The following is a 13,044-nucleotide window of genomic DNA, read 5'->3' as shown; positions in this document are numbered from 1 at the left end:
TTATCATTAATGATCAAAGTTATTAATAATAAAAATACAGAACTCTGGAGTCATCCTTGATTTCTCTCTTTCAAACATGTTTTAAACCTGTTTAAAAAGCTTGTCACCTCTACCTTCAAAGAGACCCAGATTCCATTGACTATTCTACAGTACCACCAACCCCCTGCTGTGAGCCCCATCCTGTTTGCTGAATTATTGCCACACTACTTCTAACTTTGCTCTACCTACCTCTAGAGTCTGTTGTCTACATAGCAGCCAGAGTTATCCTTTAAAATAGTGAATTATTTAATTCCATTCCTCTAATTAAAAATTGGCAATTGCTTAGCATTTCAAACTGTATAAAAAAGCCAATGCACTTAGAATTATCTACAAAGCCCTGATTCCCTCTCTATTCGATTTCTTCTACTCTATCATTTGCCCACTTTGTTATAGCCTCTTGACATCTTTTGAGTTCTTCTAACTTGTCAGACATAATCTTACATTGGGATTTTTGCACTAGATGTTTCCTCTAATTAGATTTTTGCCCCCAGATATGTGCCTGGAAAACCACGTCACCTCCTTAAAGACTGTTCAAATGCCACCTTCTCAAAGGTTGCTCATCCTACTTAAAGCTGCACACTCAGCACTCTCAATTGTTTTCTCCTCTGTTCATTTTTTTCCCATAGCTTTTATTATCTTCTAACATCCTAAATTACTTTTTAATGTGTATAGTGTATATTATTCATCATTTATCCACAATGGGAATGTAATTTTCACAAGGCAATGATCTATAACTGTTTTATTCAATGATGTAAATCAAGTATTTAGAAGGCCTGATACATAATAGGTGCTTAGAACACATGCGTTGAGTGAATACATGAGTGAATTAATAAATGAAGGGGTATTCTATAATGTCCTAGACCTGTTGAAATAACCAACTCTGTAGCTGACCTACCTCCAGACATCTTATGAGAAAATAACTTTCTAATTGCTTGAGAAGTGATCATTGTTTTCTATTACCTATAGCTGAAATGCTCTATCTGAGATAACAGATAATTTCTCTTTTAAAACATTATTCAGTCAGGTTCTAGTAGAAAGCAAGGCTAAACAGAAAGTTAAAAAGCATAGATGATTTTGTACTCATGTATTTTTAAAAACACATAGTTTAAAATATGTCAGATCTCCAACACAACTCACCAATATTAAATACATGAAAGAAAATTTTTATGTGATTATACCAGACCAATGATCTTGCAACCAGATGCCACTTCTTATAACAGATGTCACAGATGATACAATGAATTCTTAAAACTGTTTCCAATGAAATAAAACAATCTCCAACCAGATCTGATAGCACACAGCTGTTATTCCTAATGCACAAAGGCTAATTCTTTACTTCACATGACAATAATAGCTATTTTTGGAACTGTCTTAGTGCACCTGGCAACCCAGACTCACGTAACTCATCTGCTGTATTGATTATCAAAGACTAATCTTTTGGAAAGCCATGGAACCATACCTTGTTATCCGTGCACCTGTAATTATCCATACTCTACATTCTTAAAATCATAGATCTTCATACGTTATTTTATACTTTTCCTGAAGAATGTATAACTTGCAATATTATTCAATGATATGTCCTCCTATTCTATTGAGTGTCAATATTGCTATTTGGCAGTTAAGTCACGTGGTAACTTGCTTCATTTATCTATTACCATCATATTGAATACTTGTACAATCAGTCTACATAAAGAGTGAGATAATCTATCAAGTAATGTTTAATTTCATCAATTGATGATGGTGTGACTCATCTATCCAAAAAATGGAAGAATCAGTTAACAAGTATTTAATTCCAGAGCTCAGCACTATGCTGGGTACCATGAAAGACTAAAAAATACTTACATGTTATGTTATTTTGAAGTTTCAGGCTAAAAGATGAATATAATGGGTCATTAAGATTAAAGAGGTCAGTGACTAGTACAGTGTAAACTTTTACAGTAAAATTTATGAAATAAACATGAATAGTAAACTGCAGAGATGGGAGCTATCAAGGTAAATTTTTGAGGTGGGTGGTGGCTTAATAGCTGAATTTGAAGAAATTTTGAAGTTTTCCGAGATGGTGGGGAAGCATGCCAGGTATAGAGCAGCTGAAAAGCACAGAAACAAAAAGGATATTCAGAGAACTATTCAAATGTTTGTGATGCCAGAGAGAATATGAAATCTCTTACACTTGTGTGTACCTACATGCAGGTTATGAACAGATTACAGAGTTACTGAAATATAAGAAAATAAATGTATTATTAACATTAAAAATAAATCTAAGTTTTGTGATTTGGGCATGAGAAGGTTAGAAGAAAACTGGTGCAGAACAAATAATAATTATTAGGAAAAAATAAAAGAAACAAGTGGATTAAAAGACAGACATAAAACAAGGATCCCAGAGTAAGATGACAAAGGTTTTGACCTAGATTATGAGATGACATTTAAATAGAATAAATGAATTCATATGTCAATTCAATGGGAAAAAAATCACTGAATATCTAAAGAAAGGTGTAACTTGATCAATAAACTAGTCAAAGAACTTCAGTTCCAATCACCACCACACCTGCTTTTAAATTATTAAACATAGCAATCCAAAACATCTAGAGAATAAGATTATGAAAACTGAATACTAACTACCTAGTTTTAACCATTATTATTTTCCATATTATTTTATATTATTTATATTATTATTATCCATGTTTTTAAAAATAAATTATTAAATTTCAGTTATTCATGGCCAATTATAAATGAAATTGCAGAAAATCATTTAGATGGCAGAAAATTGTCTTTTCAAAGACAAATCCACAACAACAAAGAGAAAATTTTGGAAAGTGGGTCAATAATTGGTACCTAACTCATTAAATCTGGTATAAGGAATGGCTAAGTGTTTCATGGCTGACTTCAATAATCAAGCTCAATGTAGCTTCTGGAAACTGCAAATATTCAAGAACTGAAGAAATCAGGTACCTCAGAGGAAAATTTATAGCACTAAATTTATTTATCAGGAAAACATGCAAAAAGAGAAGACAATACAGCCCATACAAATTCAAAAAAAAAAAAAAAAGAAAAAGCAGTCAATAGAAACTATCCTTCAGCAAGCCCAGATGTTGAACTTTTACTAGATGACACTTCAAATCAGCTATTTTAAATATGCTAAAGGAACTAAAGGAAACCATGCCTAAAGAGCCAAAAAAAAGTGCAATAATGTCTCACCAAATATAGAACATCAAAGAGATAAAAATTATAAAAAGAAACAGAAACTAGATATTTTAAACAATATAATTTGGAAACTCTGGAAATCAGATTCTCTCTCCACAGAGTTTGGTGTTGCTGTCTTTCGCTGTTGTTGATGTTTGTTCCTTTAGTGATTGACATAAACTAATTCTGTAAAATCTGTGTTCTTTGCCATTTGTGGCTATTGAAGTCTCTGTTCAGTTAGCTTACTAATCAGCTAATTATTTGATGGAGATTTTTTAAGTGACTGGTACCAATAAATCTCCCATTTTGTGCTGAGTGATTCTGTGTGTGTTGGAGCACAAAGGAGTGAAGAGAAAATGGAATCACATAGAAGCCAAGTTTTTGTACACTATTGAAATTCAATTGTTATTAATCTGAACTAGATTGTTATATTGATATATAGAGGTGTTACGTGTAATACCCAGGTCAACCAATAGAAAATAACTTTAAATATAGAGTATATAGAAGTGCACCTGGGTTTGTATATTGGTCTTGTATCCTATGACTTCACTGAATTCACATATAGTTTTACAAGTGTTTGTTATTGTTCTTAAATCACTGGAATTATATAAAATGTTGTCTGGAAGGAGGAACACGTTTATTTCCTCTTTCCCAATATGTATGCCTTTTATTTAGCTTACAGCAGTCCCCCCTTATCGGAGGGGGATATATTCCAAGACCCCCAGTGGATGCCTGAAACTGTGGGTAGTACTGAACCCTGTATATACCATGTTTATTCCTGTACATACATACCTGTGATAAAGTTTCATTTATAAATTAGGCACAGTAAGAGATTTACAATAGGGACTTCCCTGGTAGTCCAGTGGGAAAGAATCCACGTTACAATGCAGGGGACGCGGGTTTGATCCCTGGTCAGGGAACTAAGATCCCACATGCCGCAGGGCAACTAATCCCGCACAGCACAACTACTGAGCTCGCACGCCTCAACTAGAGCCCGCGGGCCGCAAACTACAGAAACTACAGAGCCCACGCGCCCTGGAGCCTGCGCACCACGACTAGAGAAGAGAAAACCCACACGCCACAACTAGAGAGAAGCCTGCGCACCACAATGAAGAGCCTGTGCACCTCAAGGAAAAGATCCCGCATGGCTCAACAAAGATCCCGCAGGCCGCAACTAAGACGTGACGCAGCCAAAAATAAATAAAATAAAATTTTAAAAAAGAGATTAACAATTATAATTAATAATAAAATAGAAAAATTATAAGAATATACTGTAATAAAAGCTATGTGAATGTAGTCTCTCTCTAAAAATATCTTACTGTACAAAGTTAATGCCCTTTCCATCTTAACTAGGCACTTGTCACTCACCTTGGCTCTAACTTTGGCAGTTTGAGGTGCAACAGCAAAACTAGCATGAATTTCTTTGTCCTTCTCCACAATTTCACAGGGAGAACATTCATTCTTTTTTTTTTAATTTATTTTTTTATACAGCAGGTTCTTATTAGTCATCCATTTTATACACATCAGTGTATACATGTCAATCCCAATCTCCCAATTCATCACACCACCCCCACCACACCCCCGCCGCTTTCCCCCCCTTGGTGTCCATACATTTGTTCCCTACATCTGTGTCTCAATTACTGCCCCGCAAACCAGTTCATCTGTACCATTTTTCTAGGTTCCACATATATGCATTAATATACAATATTTGTTTTTCTCTTTCTGACTTACTTCACTCTGTATGACAGTCTCTAGATCCATCCACGTCTCAACAAATGACCCAATTTCGTTCCTTTTTATGGCTGAGTAATATTCCATTGTATACATGTACCACATCTTCTTTATCCACTCGGCTGTTGATGGGCATATAGGTTGCTTGAATAACCTGGCTATTGTAAATAGTGCTGCAATGAATACTGGGGTACATGTATCGTTTTGAATTGTGGTTTTCTCTGGGTATATGCCCAGTAGTGGGATTGCTGGAACATATGGTAATTCTATTTTTAGTTTTTTAAGGAACCTCCATATTGTTCTCCATAGTGGCTGTATCAATTTACATTCCCACCAACAGTGCAAGAGGGTTCCCTTTTCTCCACACCCTCTCCAGCATTTGTTGTTTGTAGATTTTCTGATGATGCCCATTCTAACTGGTGTGAGGTGATACCTCATTGTAGCTTTGATTTGCATTTCTCTAATAATTAGTGATGTTGAGCAGATTTTCATGTGCTTCTTGGTCATCTGTATGTCTTCTTTGGAGAAATGTCTATATAGGTCTTCTGCCCATTTTTGGATCAGGGTGTTTTTTGTTAATATTGACCTGGATGAGCTGTTTATATATTTTGGAGATTAATCCTTTGTCCATTGATTCATTTGCAAATATTTTCTCCCATTCTGAGGGTTGTCTTTTCATCTTGTTTACGGTTTCCTTTGCTGTGCAAAAGCTTTGAAGTTTCATGAGGTACCATTTGTTTATTTTTGTTTTTATTTCCATTACTCTAGGAGGTGGGTCAAAAAAGATCTTGCTGTGATTTATGTCAAAGAGTGTTCTTCCTATGTTTTCCTCTAACAGTTTTATAGTGTCCGGTCTTACATTTAGGTCTTTAACCCATTTTGAGTTTATTTTTTGTGTATGGTGTTAGGGAGTGTTCTAATTTCATTCTTTTACATGTAGCTGTCCAGTTTTCCCAGCACCACTTACTGAAGAGACTGTCTTCTCTCCGTTGTATATCCTTGCCTCCTTTGTCATAGATGAGCTGACCATAGGAGTGTGGGTTTATCTCTGGGCATTCTATCTTGTTCCACTGATCTATGTTTCTGTTTTTGTGCCAGTACCATATTGTCTTGATTACTGTAGCTTTGTAGTATAGTCTGAAGTCAGGGAGTCTGATTCCTCCAGCTCCATTTTTTCCCCTCAAGACTGCTTTGGCTATTCGGGGTCTTTTGTGTCTCCATACAGATTTTAAGATTTTTTGTTCTAGTTCCATAAAAAATGCCATTGGTAATTTGATAGGGATTGCACTGAATCTGTAGATTGCTTTGGGTAGTATAGTCATTTTCACAATATTGATTCTTCCAATCCAAGAACATGGTATATCTCTCCATCTGTTGGTATCATCTTTAATTTCTTTCATCAGTGTCATATAGTTTTCTGCATACAGGTCTTTTGTCTCCCTAGGTAGGTTTATTCCTAGGTATTTTATTCTTTTTGTTGCAATGGTAAATGGGAGTGTTTCCTTAATTTCTCTTTCAGATTTTTCATCATTAGTGTATAGGAATGCAAGAGATTTCTGTGCATTAATCTTGTATCCTGAAACTTTACCAAGTTCATTGATTAGCTCTAGTAGTTTTCTGGTGGCATCTTTAGGATTCTCTATGTGCATAGTATCATGTTAACTGCAAAAGGTGACAGTTTTACTTCTTGTTTTCCAATTTGTATTCCTTTTATTTCTTTTCCTTCTCTGATTGCCGTGGCTAGGACTTCCAAAACTATGTTGAATAATAGTGGTGAGTGTGGACATCCTAGTCTTGTTCCTGATCTTACAGGAAATGCTTTCAGTTTTTCACCATTGAGAATGATGTTGGCTGTGGGTTTCTCGTATATGGCCTTTATTATGTTGAGGTAGGTTCCCTCTATGCCCACTTTCTGGAGAGTTTTTATCATAAATGGGTGTTGAATTTTGCCAAAAGCTTTTTCTGCATCTATTGAGATGATCATATGGTTTTCATCCTTCAATTTGTTAATATGGTGTATCACATTGATTGATTTGCATATACTGAAGAATCCTTGCATCCCTGGGATAAATCCCACTAGATCACGGTGTATGATCCTCTTCATTTGTTGGATTCTGTTTGCTAGTATTTTGTTGAGGATTTTTGCATCTATATTCATCAGTGATATTGGCCTGTAATTTTCTTCTTTTGTAGTATCTTTGTCTGGTTTTGGTATCAGGGTGATGGTGGCCTCACAGAATGAGTCTGGGAGTGTTCCTTCCTCTGCAATTTTTTGGAAGAGTTTGAGAAGGATGGGTGTTAGCTCTTCTCTAAATATTTGATAGAATTCACCTGTGAAGCCATCTGGGCCTGGACTTTTGTTTGTTGGAAGATTTTTAATCACAGTTTCAATTTCATTACTTTTGATTTGTCTGTTCATATTTTCTATTTCTCCCTGGTTCAGCCTTGGAAGGTTATACCTTTCTAAGAATTCGTCCATTTCTTCCAGGTTGTCCATTTTATTGGCATAGAGTTGCTTACAGTAGTCTCTTAGGATGCTTTGTATTTCTGCGGTGTCTGTTGTAACTTCTCCTTTTTCATTTCTAATTTTATTGATTTGAGTCCTCTCCCTCTTTTTCTTGATGAGTCCAGGTAATGGTTTATCAATTTTGTTTATCTTCTCAAAGAACCAGATTTTAGTTTTATTGATCTTTGCTATTGTTTTCTTTGTTTCTATTTCATTTATTTCTGCTCTGATCTTTATGATTTCTTTCCTTCTGCTAACTTTTGGTTTTGTTTGTTCTTCTTTCTCTAGTTCCTTTAGGTGTAAGGTTAGATTGTTTACTTGAGATTTTTCTTGTTTCTTGAGGTAGGCTTATACAGCTATAAACTTCCCTCTTAGAACTGCTTTTGCTGCAACCCCATAGGTTTTGGATCATCGTGTTTTCATTGTCATTTGTCTCTTAGGTATTTTTTGATTTCCTTTTTGATTTCTTCAGTGATCTCTTGGTTATTTAGTAATGTATTGTTAAGCCTCCATCTGTTTGTGTTTTTTACATTTTTTTCCTGTAATTCATTCCTAATCGCATAGCGCCGTGGTCAGAAAAGATGCTTGATATGATTTCAATTTTCTTAAATTTACTGAGGCTTGATTTGTGACCCAAGATGTGATCTATCCTGGAGAATGTTCCGTGCACACTTGAGAAGAAAGTGTCATCTGCTGTTTTTGGATGGAATGCCCTATAAATATCAATTAAATCTATCTGGTCTATTGTGTCATCTAAAGCTTCTGTTTCCTTATTTATTTTCATTTTGGATGATCTGTCCATTGGTTGTAAGTGAGGTGTTAAAGTCCCCCACTATTATTGTGTTACTGTCGATTTCCTCTTTTATAGCTGTTAGCAGTTGCCTTATGTATTGAGGTACTCCTATGTTGGGTGTATATATATTTATAATTGTTATATCTTCTTCTTGGATTGATCCCTTGATCATTATGTAGTGTCCTTCCTTGTCTCTTGTAAAATTCTTTATTTTAAAGTCTATTTTATCTGATATGAGTATTGCTACTCCAGCTTTCTTTTGATTTCCATTTGCATGGAATATCTTTTGCCATCCCCTCACTTTCAGTCTGTATGTGTCCCTAGGTCTGAAGTCGGTCTCTTGTAGACAGCATATAGATGGGTCTTGTTTTAGTATCCATTCAGCAAGCCTGTGTCTTTTGGTTGGAGCATTTAATCCATTCACATTTAAGGTAATTATTGATATACATGTTCCTATTACCATTATCTTAATTGTTTTGTGTTTGTTTTTGTAGGTCCTTTTCTTCTCTTGTGTTTCCCACTTAGACAATTTCCTTTAGCATTTGTTGTAGAGCTGGTTTGGTGGTGCTGAATTCTCTTAGCTTTTGCTTGTCTGTAAAGCTTTTGATTTCTCCATCGAATCTGAATAAGATGCTTGCCGGGTAGAGTAATCTTGGTTGTAGGTTCTTCCCTTTCATCACTTTAAGTATATCATGCCAATCCCTTCTGGCTTGTAGAGTTTCTGCTGAGAAATCAGCTGTTAACCTTATGGGAGTTCCCTTGTATGTTATTTGTCATTTTTCCCTTGCTGCTTTCAATAATTTTTCTTTGTCTTTGATTTTTTCCAATTTGATTACTATGTGTCTCAGTGTGTTTCTCCTTGGGTTTCTCCTGTATGGGACTCTCTGCGCTTCCTGGACTTGGGTGGCTATTTCCTTTCCCATGTTAGGAAAGTTTTCGACTATAATCTCTTCAAACATTTTCTCTGGTCCTTTCTCTCTCTCTTCTCCTTCTGGGACCCCTATAATGCGAATGTTGTGGCGTTTAATGTTGTCCCAGAGGTCTCTTAGGCTGTCTTCATTTCTTTTCATTCTTTTTTCTTTATTCTGTTCCACAGCAGTGAATTTCACCATTCTGTCTTCCAGGTCACTTATCCGTTCTTCTGTCTCAGTTATTCTGCTATTGGTTCCTTCTAGTGTAGTTTTCATTCAGTTATTGTATTGTTCATCTCTGTTTGTTTGTTCTTTAATTCTTTTAAGTCTTTGTTAAACATTTCTTGCGTCGTCTCAATCTTTGCCTCCATTCTTTTTCCAAGGTCCTGGATCATCTTCACTATCATTATTCTGAATTCTTTTTCTGGAAGGTTGCCTATCTCCGCTTCATTTAGTTGTTTTTTTTGAGGTTTTATCTTGTTCCTTCATCTGGTACACAGCCCTCTGCCTTTTCATCTTGTCTATCTTTCTGTGAATGTGGTTTTTGTTCCACAGGCTGCAGGACTGTAGCTCTTCTTGCTTCTCAGAAGATTCATTCTTACAGTAGATATTAGCAAACCCAGTGTGCACATTTTTAAAATTTCCTTACTAAGTTGATAACTTTCACTTTTTTACCTCTGACTTCTCTTTGGCATGTCCGAATTGCCAGCATCACTACTCCTGTGATTTGGGGCTATTATTAAGTAAGGTAAGAGTTACTTGAACACAAGCACTGACAGTCAATATGATAAGAGAGAACTATTAAAGGGCTAATGAGTGGAATACACTTTGACAAAGGTATAATTCACGTCCCAGTTTGGAGCGGGATGATGTGTGAGATTTCATCTCTCTATTCAGAACAGGGTGAAATTTTAAAACTTATGAATTGTTCATTTATAGAATTTTCCATTTAATATTTTGGACTGTTTGACCAAAGGTCACTGAAACCTTGGAAAGTGAAACTGCAGATACGAGGGGACTACTATAAACTTAGTATTTTTTTGACCTATTAAATTTTAATTTTTATTCACTCTCTATGACTCCTTACATTTTCTAGAACTGTGTACATTTCATTTAGGCCTTTAACTACCTTGTCTAATGTCTGAGGATTTAAACCAAATAATCTTCTGTCCCTGTGTTGCACAATACTAGAGACATAGATCATTTCCTATTCTGTCCTCAAAAAATTTAGAATGAATTATACTTTTTTGTTTCTTTAATAAACAGCACTGAGGTCAGTAAAAAGTTAAGCTGCTTGCTCTAGGAAATATCTGTTCCTGGAAGTTAAGGTGTGAACAAATTAACTATTTGACTTACCAAGAGTAACAGCTCTCCCATCAAGACTTGCTTCAAGACCCTCGCCTCACTGTGCACACTAATGCAAAGTCATTATGCCAATATTACTTCCCAATATCAAGTCACTCCCATCCTGTAAGGCTCACTTTAAACATCACTCAGTCCAGGATCTAAACCCTATAAATGCCCTCCTCTCTTTTCTAAGTCAGACATTACTAAGACTCTATCCAGATTTTGTTCTCCCTTACTATAGTAAGTCTATTAAATTTAGCTTTGCTTGATCAACAGGTATTTTTGGTGGTCTTTTGGAGTATTCACAATTGATGAAGATTATTAAGACACTTTTATTATTTTAGTTCTCTTCCATGTCTGTACTTATTTCTATTTTTCATCACCTCTCTTTTTCCTTGACTGGTCTTGCAATGGTTTGTTAATCACCTTCAATTTTATCTTTCTTTTTCTGTCTCTGTTTCTTTGAATTATAACTTTATATTTATTGTTTCCTTTCTACTTTTATATTTGCCCCATGGCTCTATTTTACAATTCTTTTTAATAAAATGCTCATTTTTAAAGATTTATCTTATTATTTTATAGTGTATGAGTTAGTGGCTTTTAGTATACACAACACTGTATAATCCATTACCACTGTCTAATTCCAGAATATTTTCATAACCTCACAAAGAAACTTTATACCCATTACTAATCATTCTCCATTTACCTCACCAACCCCCCCACCCAAGACCCTGATAACAGCTAATCAACTTTATGTCTCTACAGATTTACCTATTCTGGGTTTTTTCATGTAAATGGAATCACACAATATGTTGCTTTTTGTTCTGCCTTCTTTTATTCAGCATAATGTTTTCAAGGTTTTTATATGTTGGAGATGTATCAATTCTTCATTCCTTTCATGACCAAATAATACATTTTCATACCACATTGTTTATCCATTCATCAGTTCATAGATATTTGAGTTGTTTCCATTTTTTGGCTATTATGGATAACGCTGCTTTGAACATTGTTTCAAAGTCTATTTTGTCTGCTTTTATTAATATAGCCACTCCAGCTCTCTTTTGGTAACTACTATCTACCTATCTCCATCATTTCACTTTTAATCTATTTGTGTCTTTGACTGTAAAATTTTCTTTTTGACAGTATGAAGTTTTCATGGTTTTCTTCCTTCTGCCTTTTGGTTGGATTATTTAACCAACTCACATTTAATGTTATTATTCATAAAGCTGGATTTCCTTCTGCCTTTTTACTTTTTGTTTTCTATATACCATGACTTTTTTGACCCTTTATTACTCCTTTACTACTTGCTTTTGCATTAAATACTTTTACTGTAACATTTTAATTCCTTGAATGACATTTTTCACTATATTTTTGAGTTATTTGCTCTAGGGCTTACTGTATACATTTAAACTTATCAGAATCAGCTTCAGATGTATGTTAACAATCCACTGAGATAAAAAATGTTACTACTATATAGATCAATTCCCTTTCCTTTTTTTTTGTACTATTATTGTTATGCATATTACATTTATATATGCTACAAACCCAATAATACATTGTAATAATTTTTACAATTATTACATTATATTATTTATGTTAATTAAAGAAGCTTAGATTAAAAGAGAGCAAGTATATATTTATGGGGCTTGTTATATTTATCTTCTTGTTTACCATTTATGGTTCTTTTCATTTGTCCTTGTGGGTTTCAGTTATCATCTGACTTAATTTCCTCAGTCCAATACAGCTTTGCTCCCACCCACTCTTTTGTTTTATTAGCAAATATATTATATTTTTATATGTTAGGTCCCTGATAATATAATTACATACATTTTGTTTTATACAATTGCTTTTAACATCAGTTAAGGGAGGAAAGAAGAAAAATATAAACGTATACTGTTCTTTATTATTGCATAATTACTTTAACAGTGTTCTCTGTATTTTCAAGATTTGCCAATTCCTGTCATCAACTGTTCTTTCAAAGAACTTTGCTGCAAAGTTGAACAAAGATATGGTGCAGTAACCAAAATAGGCATATTGGGTTGTTGCTGATGCTTTTGTCTGGTCTCCAGAATGAACACACAGAAAGCAGAGCTGCCCTGGCTGACCCACAGATATACAACCTGAAGTGAAGTCATCTCAGCTGAACTGCAGATCTGTGAGCATGAGAATAAATACCTAGTTTTATAAGTGACTGTGTTTTGTGCTGGTTTATTTTACAGTGAAATTGAGCAACAAATATTAGAAAATGTATCATATATGTAACATTTAAAATAGCTTAAATAGCTGTATACAAATAGATATCTATATATTGTGGAGCTCAGATAAACTCTGTCATCTGAGAAGTTACATGGAAGTACATATTGATGGGTAAGTAGTTGGAGAGGTTGATAAATCAATAGAAAAAAAACTAGATAACACTCTAGGGCATGCATTTTAAAAGTACACAAGCAGTTTATGGAGAAAATTTAAAAGCTGACCTCAAAACTTCAACACCTTGTCAAAATCAACATAAGCAAAATGATGTAACCCATACTGTC

Source organism: Eubalaena glacialis, chromosome 1 (assembly GCF_028564815.1).
Source record: "Eubalaena glacialis isolate mEubGla1 chromosome 1, mEubGla1.1.hap2.+ XY, whole genome shotgun sequence".
Classification (NCBI taxonomy): Eukaryota; Metazoa; Chordata; class Mammalia; order Artiodactyla; family Balaenidae; genus Eubalaena; species Eubalaena glacialis.
The sequence above is the reverse complement of the archived record's forward strand: the minus strand, read 5'-3'. Positions refer to the sequence as shown.